Consider the following 13,038-nt stretch of genomic DNA (forward strand, 5'->3'; position numbering starts at 1 on the left):
TGTAAATAAAGTCACATAGCGTGAACCAACAACCATGTTGCAGGAGACTTTCTACACATAAATTTTGATAAAGCTTTCTCCAGTTTTAAACCACAACTACTCCAAACAAATCTTTGACACAATTATAGGGCAGATGAGATCAGGGACATAAAACTAAGGTGAAGATATCAATCTAAAAGCTGAAAATGCTTCTGTTTCTTTCTATCCATATCCTACAAAGCGTGAAAAGGCTGAACTTCCACTCTAGTTTACACCCAAGAGAATGGGAAAGGGGAAAGGGAAAAGGAAAGATGGTTTTTGGGTGGTTCTGAAGCTATGAGATGTTCCACCAAGCCCTCAAACACTTTCTGCTGCACAAGTAGCAGCAGTCTGGTAACTAACATTTTGCTGGCCCCGGTGCAAGAAGAGCACTCACTAGCTGTTCTGCTTGGCATGGTAAATTCCCCTGCCAACATTTAATATGGAAAAGGTGGCACAGAGTCAGTCACCTTCACAATAACAGCCTTATGCTACGTGAGGGGATTTCCTTGCACAAAAGAAAGTTCCAGCTGCCTCTCAAGCGAGTTTTCCCGCTGCTTGGGGCTGGAAATGGGGCCTCAGGTGCAACCCTAAATACATCCCAAAAAGTCAGAGTCCTGATGGCTATATGGATTTCACTCTGGAAAGTGGGGCAGGGATGGGCAGCCAACCTCAGATGAATTAATTTTCTGTTGCTTTCATAGCGTGCAGGAGTACAATTTGAGTGGCAAAACATGTCTGGAAAGAAGTTTTAATGAGCTTTAGGTGAAAGGACAAGACAAACCTTCTTTCTCAGCCAAACAAATGCACAGCACCAGGGTAATTTAGTTCGTCTTAATTTTATTCTGCATAAAGTGCCTGTTTAAGTAATATTTTTGAGAAATCCCTTCTCCTTGAAAATGAGGAAAGGTTAAAAGAAATAACAGAGACGAAAACAGAAGGCATCTCATTTGCATCCTAGGTCAAAAGAGCCTGGGTTGGGACTTTGTTAAACAGCTTGATGGAGAAGCCTTCACAGAGACTAACCACCACCACCCCGGGTTACCTGCAGGGCTCAGGGCACACAAAGCACGTAAGACAATGCAAAATGTGGCTGAGAAAGGCCACAGCAGCAAACTCCTCTGTACCCTGTACCTCGCAGTTAAAACACTTGCTCAAGGTTTGAGACACACTTGTGCTGGAGGAGGCTGAAGAGGGACACACGTCTCACACCTCCTCCCAGACCTCCCTGCCATCAGCCAGGAATACCCCAGGTACATGGCTGGGCTGTCTCAACCTTCCATCATGTTGAACAGAATAGCTAAATATTCATTAAGGCAGGGTGAGAAAGAGAAACAGAAAGTAAAGAAAACATGGTGCTAGTGCAAGCAAGGACCACTGTGCAGAAGGGGGAGAGATGAATGTCCACAAAGGTACTGCATCAGACAACAATCACTAAATGTAAATGTCTCTCTCACACACACAAACAGAAAATGAAAAAATCATCAGAGGCCATGATCACCTTTGGTTATCATAAAACTACAGTTCCCAGGGTTCCCAGATTTCTCCATGGAGATAGATAGCAATGATACATAGGAATCCTTGCTGTGAGCCAAGCACTGTTCACCAAGTCACCAGAGAGACCCTTCAGCACAAGACTAACATGTACACCAAGTTTAGAGATTTCTCAGCGTGAGGCTGGTCTGTGAGGCTCTTGTGAGGCCTTATTTGTGTAGGCAGCCCCCCATCCCTGACTCGACAGTCCAATGGCTGAGTGTCCAAATACAGGCGGCTGACTGCAAGTGACTCTTAACTGTAGTCTGAATCAAGGCTTGCACTCGCACCTCTGGCCCCTCAGCAAGATGCCTCAAACACTCTGCCATCTAACCAGTAAAAAGTAAATTATGTTAACAAACTTCCAAATTATCATCTCCTTAGTGTTGTATATTTATCTTGTGCTTCTCTTTGTTTACAAATGTAAAGTTAAGCATATGTGGGATCACAGGATCGGGGCAACAGTGAAGTCTCCCACTGTGGCCTCAGTTTGCAATTGCTTACAGCGTCAGCACAGAATGAGTTAATGCTCTCTGTCACACAGTCCGTGCACTTGCCATCCTTCCATGTGGCAGAAAAAAAGTATTCTGACCCCTGGATTGTAAATACCATTTCTATGCTGTCAGTTTGCCCACCTTAGAGACATACTACCTTAAAGGAAGGAAGCTTCACAGGGAAGTCAGGGATGCAAAATCTGCCTTAAGGAAATAAGTGGGTGGCAGCATGTAATTAATAGAAGAAGCCCTCCAGAAACTACTTGCTACAGACAGAACCAGTCTTTGCAGGAGACAGCCGTGACAAAATCCAAACCGTAATCTAATTTTTGTGGTATGTGCATCTGAAAATAAATAAACAAAAGCAGTCTTAGGAATACCTCTCCCATTCAAGTCAGACTAGAACCTGATATGGCCATGGAACAAAGAGACGGAGAATTGCTTGGTTTTGATATGTCAGATCTAGTTGAAAGCTTCAGCTCCTCTTGGCAGCACTAGCCAAAGGAGTGTGAAGAATTTGGGGTGCCCAGGTTTAGGTTGACTTGGATGTGGTATGCGACCTGGGTTATTTTATGGTGCTTTGCGTCAGTCAGCTGACGGACTTCAGCAGCTCCATCAACTTTCGTACATACATCAAAAGGGCCAGGGAACCAACAAGAGAATATGAAGTGTTAGAAGCCGGAATGCAAGGAGCTGGGGACAAATGCGCTTGGAAAAGGGGAAAATACAGAACTGGGAAGGACAACAGTTCACAAAATGAATGAGATAGCAGTTAACCCTCAGCAAACTTCATCAGGTATTTGGCATGTCCCTGAAGAGGGGGTGTGTATGGAGCCCCTCTGAGCTCCTGGGTTTGGGTACATCCTTCAGCCACATCCTGACTCCAGAAAGCAGCAAAAGATGGGTGCATGCTGGCTCCCAGCTGCTCAGGCAGCCCCAGCTGCCTTCCAGCAGAGCTCAGTGTCAGAAACCACAGCCAGAGATCATAACTGCTCCCCAGCAGGTACAGTTGAAATGTTGAGGATCAGCCCCCAGTGACCTTACTGAACACACAGCTAGTAATCCTGAGGGCTCTGCCCTCAAGCTGTCCCTTAAAGACCATGACCAGGTGAAATCAACATTTAAAGAACTCCTTTAAATATATCCTAGAGATACGGAAAGTCGAGTGCTTCTCATAAGCACCCTGTTCCACAGTGATCCTATGCTGAAAGGCAAAGCCTTTGTGTCCTAGGTTAACAAAAATACACAGTACCAGACAGTCCTGTCTGTGAGTGTAGCTTGAACCTGGCTCCTAATAATACAGACAGTGACCCTTGGAGTAATAGCAGCTGTGGTGCAGCCATAGATCCAGCGTGCAGCTCAGAAATAAGCCTGTCTAGAGCAGAGCCTGGTGGTGAGGGCACACATGGACTGCCTTCTCCAGCTTCTTCCAGAAGGGAACAGTGTAAAGCTGGTGACTGAAAACAGCTGGTGTTCAGGTTTTTCCCTGCAACACTGTTTGCAATGCTGGCAAACCTAGTTATGTGCCTTTCCCCATCCCTGCAAAAATCTACCCAAATTCAGGCAATTGACAAATTTGAAATTTGACTTATGCACCTGCTCAGAGATTTGTTTGGTTAAAGTGACTAAAGTCCTACTGTCACTGAACATGTCTGAGCTTCTCACAATTTCCTACAAGCAACAGCATTGTACAAACATGGTTCTGGGCACAGAACTAAGGTCTGGGTAGATGCCTGCTTCTAGTGTCATTGGTGCAGGGAATCTGGTCTCACTGTGTATGTTAATCCAAGTTCTTTGCTCACATTAAGGTTAATACTATGTCCGATACATTTGGCATCAAACATTTTATGACCAGGCTGCAGAATCCTCTTCAGACTTGGGGTAGAACTGTGGCGCCTATGGACACAAGTGCTGGCTGTCTCCACAAAACAATTGAGCTAAAGGAAAGATGTTCTTCATCACTTAGTGGCTTGTGGCAGTGGCCAGGAGTGGAAAGGGGTCATGTACAAGGCCCAAGAACAAGAAACCTGTCTCTTACATACTCCAGGAGACTGCTGCTGGTACCAAGGCAGTGGGAATTGGACTCAGAGATGTGATTAGAAGGCTGAGTCAGATCAGAAGGTCAGAATGGGATCCGCTGAGAAGCAGAATCTTGTGAGATGGATCCAAAGCAGGGAACAGAAACCTAGACTAGCTGGGCGTGGGTATGGGGAGTGATGACTGCGTACGGAAAGTTGGACTTGGAACTGGGACTAGAGAGCCAGCTAGCTGAGAAACAGCTGCTGCATCTGTACTTACTTGCTCTGCAGCATATCTCGGGGCCCTTGTTTCCTGGTCCTCTGAATTGTCAGGCCTGTTGGGACACGCTGCAGCTCCCATCCAGCATACACATCCAGGTTTCTATTCCAGCATGGAGCTGGGGCATGACTAAGTACACATCCAGACATGGGAACTGGGAAGCACTCTTGGGCCCAACGGTGTAAACACAGACAGCAAGTCTAGATAAGGAGCTTGAGAAAGAGCAAGGCAACGACTACATGACCGTGGCTTGCTAACGGAGACAAGCAGTTTGGACATGAGGTAGAGCTGGATGGGATAAGAAAAGACAAGAAGATGAAGAGCTGTGGGACTCCTGAAGCAAAACTGTGGGAATGGGAAGGAAGCTGGGGGAGTGACACAGGCCTGGGTGGATGAGGGAGGCAGGGCAGACATGGTGGACTATGGGCTGGGCACTGGGGCAGACACTGCCTGGCAAGGCCAAGAGGCTGGAGCAGTGTGACCAGGCTGGGTCGTGGCAGGTCTTACGAGGGAACTGGGTCTGGCTACAGAAGGGGCTGGACATCAAGATGAGAAGCTGGATGAAACTGCTACTTCTGGTGTTATCCACTGCTCATTTAATTCCGCTGTGACAATCAGACACTATGATACACCCTGTCCAGTAAAAAGATACCTGCTGTGTGTGATTAGCTGCCTGGCTGTGGTACTTGTAAGCAGAACTTTCTTGCTAAATTAATGGACACTTTTGCATCCAGCTTAATTATGATTATTTGGGTCTGAAGAACCTGTTTTATTCCAAGGCCTAACATGAAACACCACATATGGATTCTCTCACTTCTTTGTTACATAACAGAACACGTCAAGCCTTTAGAGATTTCTCTGTTCTTCTGAATCCTACCTTTTATACTTTTCTTAGATTTTTTTTTCATGCCACACACTTTATTCTTTAAAACACTTGTCTTTATTATGACACTTTAAGGTTCAACTCTCCTGATCACTTAAAACAAAATCCTACCGGTCCTATGAGGTTTTTTTAGCACTGACAATAGAAACTGAAAATAGACTTTCCCAGAAACAGTATGCTAAAAGCCTCAGCTCCTTTTTGTGGCATCACAACCTTATACATGGCAGTTACAGTCTATATTTTGTCTCAGACAGGATTTTTAATAAAATTGCAATGTAAATACCCTACCTCTGGACTTTATTCCACTGTATTTTTTCCCAGGTACTCTAGAGAGTCTATCTGCTTCTGCAAGTCTTACTCAGGCTGGTATCTAGTTTGCAATTCATACATTTGTAATTGAAAAAAAAAATGTTTCCCAGCAAGCTGCTTGCCAGGCCCCTTTTAGCAGTGGAAATAAGTAGTTTATGATCAGTTTCAACTAGCAAAGATTCCAATAAAGCTTTTTTACACCTCGTGGCCTGAGACCAAGTCTTCCTTCTCTATTTGAGTGCTGTGACATTTCATTTCTATAAGTACCCATGACACATGATCCACCGTATTGCTATTTGGCTGGTCTCCAACCAGCCAGGCCAGTTTTGCTGTGGCTTGTTAGCTGCTGGTGGAACAATTTAATCCTGGGTTTTCCATATGTGAAGGGATTGGGGTACCAGTATAGTGTGGGAGAGCAGAGGGAATTCAAGGGGCCTGATGCAGCAAGAAAGGAGAGGCTGAGTCTCTCTCTTGCTGTCCTGGATGAGGAAAGGGTCCTCCTGGTAGCAGGGTGGTGAGATGACCTCAGTTAGGGTGGACATCCCACCACACTGCCAGTCAGAAACCTTGTGGTTAGGGCTGCTGTGATAACAGTATTAACCGGAGGGAGAAAGGAACGAGGAAACAGCAGGCCATGAATGATCAGGATAAACAATGGCTAGGACTGGTAGGTAGTGGAGAAGGATGAGGAAAATAGAGTGATTCAGAACAAGAGAGACAAGGTTGTGGGTTTTCAGGTCGTGGCAGAGGTGAGGAGAGAGCCATCAGGATTACACAAAGATGCCCTGGTCAAAGTCCCAAGAGACCTGCAGTTCTCATTCACTTCAGTGCTGAAAGGTGGACAGCTCTGAGAGGGTCTGGCTTTCAGCTAGGGAAGCAGGCTTGCATCTCTCGATGATAATCTGTTTTCTGTTTGTTTGTTTGTTCATTTTATTTCAAAGATTCTAATCTTATCTCCAAGTTCAATTACGCTGTTGGAAGAGGTCTGAGCCTGTCCTGTCACACATGTCTGTAGCTAGCTTACTTTTGCACTTAAAATCATAACATCTAGATTTTGTATGTCTACTTCTATACACCGTAACAGTCGCTGGATGCTGAGGTCATCAGCTGATGCAAATCCATTGTTCCCTTCATAAAGTCTTTCTTTCCAAGGAGTCTCTGTACCCTGCCTTGTCTGCCTGGGCAAGGCTACTAGGGATGTCATGCTGGCAATGACTTCAATAGTGGTCTAACATAAAATGTCTTGTGGTCCTCTCAGTCCCTGAGAAAGTAGTGTTCCCACAGGCCTATTATGCAAAAGCTGGCTACCACCATCATTATTCCTAATGAGCAAAAGTACCACTGTTTTTAGGCTGACCATAGAGGTACCTATAGAAGTAGGGCAGTGCTAGCAAGCTGGTCATCTCTACTGTTGCACAGGATTAGGCACCTAAAATCTACTGAAATCCCATCTTTCAGATCTATTGGAATCTTAATCTGGATGTAGGAAATTATATACAGGTAAGTATAATAGTTTGTATTTTCCTCAGAATCCAGACCCACAGGTTATGCTGTCAATTGTGCTCTAGCCATACTGTGACTTTGAATCAAGTTCTCTTTTACCACTTTTATTTCCTCAACTAGGATATTGCAAATGTTACTTAACTGACTTTGGAAAACGCAGATGGACAGTTTTATAGAGGATCCCACTTGAGTACTGCTAAAATGCTATTGCCATGTTCTCTTAGAAAAATAAGCATCTCAGACTCATGCAAATATTAGTAAAATGATTCTGAATATTTACAAATACAGTTGCAGGCAAGCATGTTCACTCAGATGCAGATATTATTTGCCTCCTAAGATGCAATACAAGCAGCCTAGAAAGCCAAAGACGTGTGGCAATTGCTCCCTTAAGTGGGCCATTACAAGCACTTCTTGGGAGCAGGCAGAATGGCAGAAAACACTGGAAGGGCAGATGGGAAGTTGTAGGAAGACCTGAATTTTGGGGAAGAGTTTCGAAGGAGTGAAAGAAGAAGGCTGAAAATGAGAGCACACCAAGGCATTAGAAGAGGGAACCAAATGATGGTGTGGCGAATTTGGCAGCCCCAGCAAGAACAAGGGGAAAAGGCTACCTCTGTGCCCATGAGACAAGGAGGTGTTGAACCCTGCTGGTTTGAGCACAGCCAACCAGCAGATTTAGAAGGAAGGACAAAGGTTGGGAAAATACATAGAGGTTGCTGGGAAAAAATGGCTTTATCACAGTGTCTTTCCTTCCTTACCATTTTGACTACCAACTCTGACGCTCCTTTGGGGTATTCTTATTTCAAAGCTTGCAGTAAATGGGCAGTGGTGCTGCTTGACCAGGGCTCCTAAAGAGCTGCAGTCTCCAGCAGGGATCTGAGGGATGTGTTCTGTCAAAGTCAGCCTGGTTAGATGCTAATCAATGGAAACATACCACTATGGCCACACTAGGGTATTAGAAATATGCTCCCACTGTGAAAGGAGCCAGGTTGTTGTTTTTTCAGCTCTCACCTGTCCAATGGTTTATGGATTCCCAAGGTCAGGAGCAATAAAATATTAACATCTAATCTGTCATACCACCAATGAAAACTATAATCTAGCCCATGACCTCACGTGAGTGCCAGGCTGTTAACTAAAGAAAGGAATCAAATCTTCCTATAATAAATACTCCTGACTGTGACAGGTAAAATTCAGGTCATACGTCTCCTTTGAAGTTTTAATGGCCACTCCAATTTTATGATAAAGCCACTCACCTTATGTTTGTAGTAATTTTGCAAAGCTCGAAGCGGCTCTAGTCATCTTTGGTGAATAGTTCCCAAGGACAAAGCTCTCATAAAACTGTGAGCTTCAAAGGGATTAGACCTCTTCCCTCTCTCTCTCTCTCTCTCATATTATTTTTTTTTAAAAAGGAACATTTCTTCCCATTTCCTCTACATAGCTCTCTGATGAGCCTCCCAGTTGAGCCCCCCATATAGACATCGTCCCCAAGCTCTGTCACTCACTAAAATAAAATAAAATAACAGAAAATAAAAATAAAATGCCCTTTCCTTTTTCTTAATAGTAAGGCAATTTTCTGGGTCATTTCTGCTTTTTGTCTTTATTCTATTGTCAATGCAGAGTAATTTGAAAAAAATCAATAGAGCCTGTGTATTTGCATATTTCTCAGGCTCTAAGAAGGACCACATGCAGCAGAACTGCTCCCCTGAATGCCATTTTTTGTTTGTTTCCCTCCTTTTAAAGTCAGGGGGAAGCCAAGCTGAATCTGCCAGAGTTTGAACTCCAAAGCTAACGTCCATATTGGCAAATTAAAGAGTGCCAAGGAACGTTCCCAGGCACTGGAAGGCAATTGTCTGTGCAGTTTAATTGTTAGCATAGTGCCTGGCACAATGGGGCCAGGGCCAACTTTCCCAAACAATTCCCAAATGCAGGCCAAGAGCTGGCACGGGCCAGGACTGCTCTCAATAGGCAGTTTGTATGCGGGGCATGGAGGGGAGGAGCAACCAATACCATGGATGCAGCCGTTTCCATCTCCTCATGGCCTCAGTGCCAGGGGGCAGTCCCAATCATGTTTAGTTTACTAGTACAGACACATGTTTCTCAAACTTAATACTTATGCCACTATGCTGCTGTGAGGAGGAGGCTGCCTACCTGTCTTCCTGGGGTAAACATTGGCTTGCAGACAGATTTTATGCATTGCCTTTGCTGTAAGATTAATTTGTTCCCTTTAATTGGTAAGGGTGTTTTTTCAGATGGTTGTGCTTAAATGCCAAGGATGAGACACTTGAGAAAGAAAAAACAACATTTGTCCATCTTGCTAATGGCACAGTGGCACTAAGAAGTAAAAAATATGAGAGGGAGCAGATGGGAACTCTCTGCAGTTACGCTGACCTCAGGAAAACAATTCAAATCAGATGTCAGTCCAGGCATTGGCCAAACCATCCCAAACCACAGTTGTGCAAATGGCATAAAGTTTGATTTTATTTTTTTTTTATATTCTCCAGCCCCAGCTGTTTCTCCAGGTATGCTGAAGTGCCCTGACACGTGGTAGCAGGCAATATTTTCATGAAAACAATCCTTGCTTGGAAACAACTCGAAGATCGGTCAGATGGCCATCCTCCTTTCAGCTCACCAGACTTCAGCTAACACCCTGTTCTCCACTGCAGCAACAAACTGAGTAACACTAAGAAGAAACAGCATGAGGTGCTTCTAAGGGACTATCACAAAACAGCAGGATCTGTCACAGGCAAACTAAGAAACAACTACCAGCTACAAGGTGCAAGCTAAGCAACATAAATACACAGAATAAGCTTAGAAAGGAGATAAAAGAGGAATACGTGGGTCCCCTGAGCCTATTTTTTCTGCAGATGGTACGTGTCAGAAATATCTGATACTCAGAACTGTCTTTTCAGGGTATGCTTCTTTAAGGTTACTGAAAAGTTCCTTTATTCAAGAAAGTAGCTTAAATGTCCTAAGGCACAGTATGTACTCTGAAAATACTCACATTTCATTTGATTGCTGTTGTTAATGTTTCAGAAATGAAGTAAGTTTTCCCCCGGGGACATTTAGCCTGGCTTACCCATTTGTCTGAGCTTCTTCAAAGGAGGAATGATTCTTAGTTCTAGCCTGATAACAGCCCAGGAGAGAAACCAAATACAGTGCTAGGAAAACAACAATTTATTATTTTTTGGGGTGGAGGGGAAGCCACAGGTAAATTTAGTAATAACTTAGAAATATTTGTATAAGAAAACTACTATGTCTTTATTTAGCTGAGAACGGTAAGAACAAAAACCAAAACAACATAAAAGAAAGAAAGAAAAAAAAAGCCAAAGCAACTTCAAGAGCATCTGAACACATTACTATTGCTTTTTCTTAGCAGCACTTTGTGAATTCAAGTGTTCATTTAAGGGATCCATCAGAGATGGGCTGAGAGGAATGTTTTGGACCATGTAAGGTTTTTAATTGATAGCTGGCTATAGAACAAATGCTGTTAATCTTGCAAGAATTCTGCCATCTTCCACAATCAAAAATCTCAAAAATTTTGCTCTTGGGAGATTGCTGTATTTGAACAAAACTGGAAAATAAACATCTTCATAAGTACAAAATCTGGACCCAGCCCCAGGAGAGACTGTGAATTAAAAGACTGAAATCCAGAAATTTGTTGTGAAAGCTCCCCGAGAGCAATACACTCAGACTTTAGGTCTTCTGTGTCATACTGTAATGCAGCAGTTTTTCAAATTAAATTTTATTTCACTATGTCATTTCAATCAGCCGTGGAAGTTCCTGGTCCAGCCTGATGTGTGCAACGTGCCCTGAGTCACCTGCAAGATGCTGGCGGTGCTCAGCTGGTGCCAGCTCTGCACCACTGACATTGAGGGAGAAGTTGGCTCCTACAGACCCAGACCTCAAGTCCAGCTCTGGTGCCAACATAGTCCACAGAAACAAATTTCTTAAGCCTTCCCCAGCCACGTGTTACCAAAGCTGCACATTGCTTCTTCTTACTGAAGCAAAAAATCACTCAAAAAGGATTTAGCACCTAAAGTGGGGTGTAATGCAAGCATATAATCCAGAAAACCTTCATACTGTCAATGTTTAACCCTACAGGTTAAACTCTATATGCCCATGTATTTATGAGTTTAAAATTCCTTATGGTCCTCAAGCTGTGCTTGTGTAGATACACAGCAGAGCCTCAGGCTTCATGCTGTTAAGGACGCAGGTCACCCTTATCCCTGGTCAGGACCCAGAAACCAGGTATTGTCCTGCCTAAATCCTCTGGGGGTCTTAATGTCAAAGGCACTCTTCTGGCTCGCTTTCTGCCTGTAGACACGATGAAGCTTCTCACAAGATGCCACTGCTTTTCTTTGCACAGCCAGTGCCTTGAAGGGATTTGGTGATGGTGCCCCTCTTTTATACAATAATTGGTGAAGGAGGATGATCCTCTGGTGGCCAGGACCATGGTGCCCACTCCTGGTTAGCCTGAAAAAGCTGAAAGCCACATCCCTGACTTCTCAGGAGGCTCACCACTCCACGGGCTATTTGGAGCCAGAGAGAGGACCTAACAGAGTTTGTTTCCATCTTCCTTGAGGCCAGGCCAGAGGGAAGCAGAGAGCGCAGTATTTGTGGGACTGGAAAAAGAGAGCAGCAGAGAGCACGAGTACACAACCTTGCAGCTTGGGTATTGACCTGGGAGCGTGTGCAGACTGGATTTTGGGTCCCTCTGAGGGTGCCTACGTCCTTTTTTTGGTCTAGTGATCCAGCCCGATGCGTTGGAAATAATGACAAACCACAGTAACAATAGCCAGCTAAACCAAACAAGTATAAACAGAAACAACAACTGAGGCTGGGAAGAGAAATGGCCTTTGGGGATATTATTTAGAAGAGATTTCAGACTTTGATTTCCCAGGCAGAAAAGATGGCAAATCAGCCAATGTGACTCCTCAGTTCTTGAGAAAGAGTCAAACCACATTTTCCTAAAGCTTCCTGTAGCTGAAGCCGTTGTTGAGCTGACTCTACTACAGTGAAAAAGAGTACGGCAGGAAAATGGGATGGTCAGCACAAAAAGCAAGGCTGAAAACCCCATGACTCCACGCTGTACAGCTGAACATTTTTGAGCTACTGCCTCAGTCAGTACGAGAATCCCCCTCGGCATCACATGCCCTGTCCCATGGGAAGAAGGCTCCCATCAGTTTCCCGAGCCCCACGCAGAAAAATAAATTCTCACTGGGTGCAAAAGTCATTGTGTGCATAGTTATAGCATGTCCTATATATTGACACAAGCACTGTACGTAAGGAAAAAAGGAATTTTGTCCCGGTTATACAATCCAGCGCAGGGAGACTGGCAGAAAGTAAACAAGCCGTGCTGATATCCTTTGTGCCACAAAGAGAAGTGGACAGTGAGGAAGACATTTCTTTCCAGGTTCGCACCTTCTTCCTGTGACACTCTTAACTTACTCCTCTGCCAGCTCTTCACAGCCCGAGTCAAAAACAAAAGTCACACAAATGAAAACAGGAACAGACAAATCTGCAAAAAAAAGAGAAAAGCTGTCATGCTTCCAGGCTGTGTTTCCCCAGTTCTTGGTCAGTGCTGTGTACACAGCAGCTTCTTCCATCCGCTTCCCTGCAGTTTGCCCTCTTGTCAAACAGGGACAGCAATCGCTGCTCAAACCTGAGCTAGGTGAGATGCACATCCCGGCTGAGAGCAGGACGAGCTGGCACCCAGCTGCTGAGGTGGGGTGGGATGGGATGGAGCCGCAATGGTAGCTGGAGACATGGGAGCAATGAGGAGTATGAATTAAATCTGAGACTCATGGGCAGCAGAAACAGGGCCGGGCAGAGATCAGGAAGGAAAAGTGGAGCTAGGGGAGGAGGAACTCTGCTTTGACAAGCTACACTCGAGACTTCATTTCAGGTTGCTGTCTGCTACCTCTTGCGCAAGTTCTCCTGCAGAAATAAATCATGTTTTTAGCTTGCCCAGCTGAAGATTTACTTTCTTTTTCTTTTTCTAAT

This window comes from Anser cygnoides, chromosome 1 (genome assembly GCF_040182565.1).
Source record: "Anser cygnoides isolate HZ-2024a breed goose chromosome 1, Taihu_goose_T2T_genome, whole genome shotgun sequence".
Taxonomy (NCBI): domain Eukaryota; kingdom Metazoa; phylum Chordata; class Aves; order Anseriformes; family Anatidae; genus Anser; species Anser cygnoides.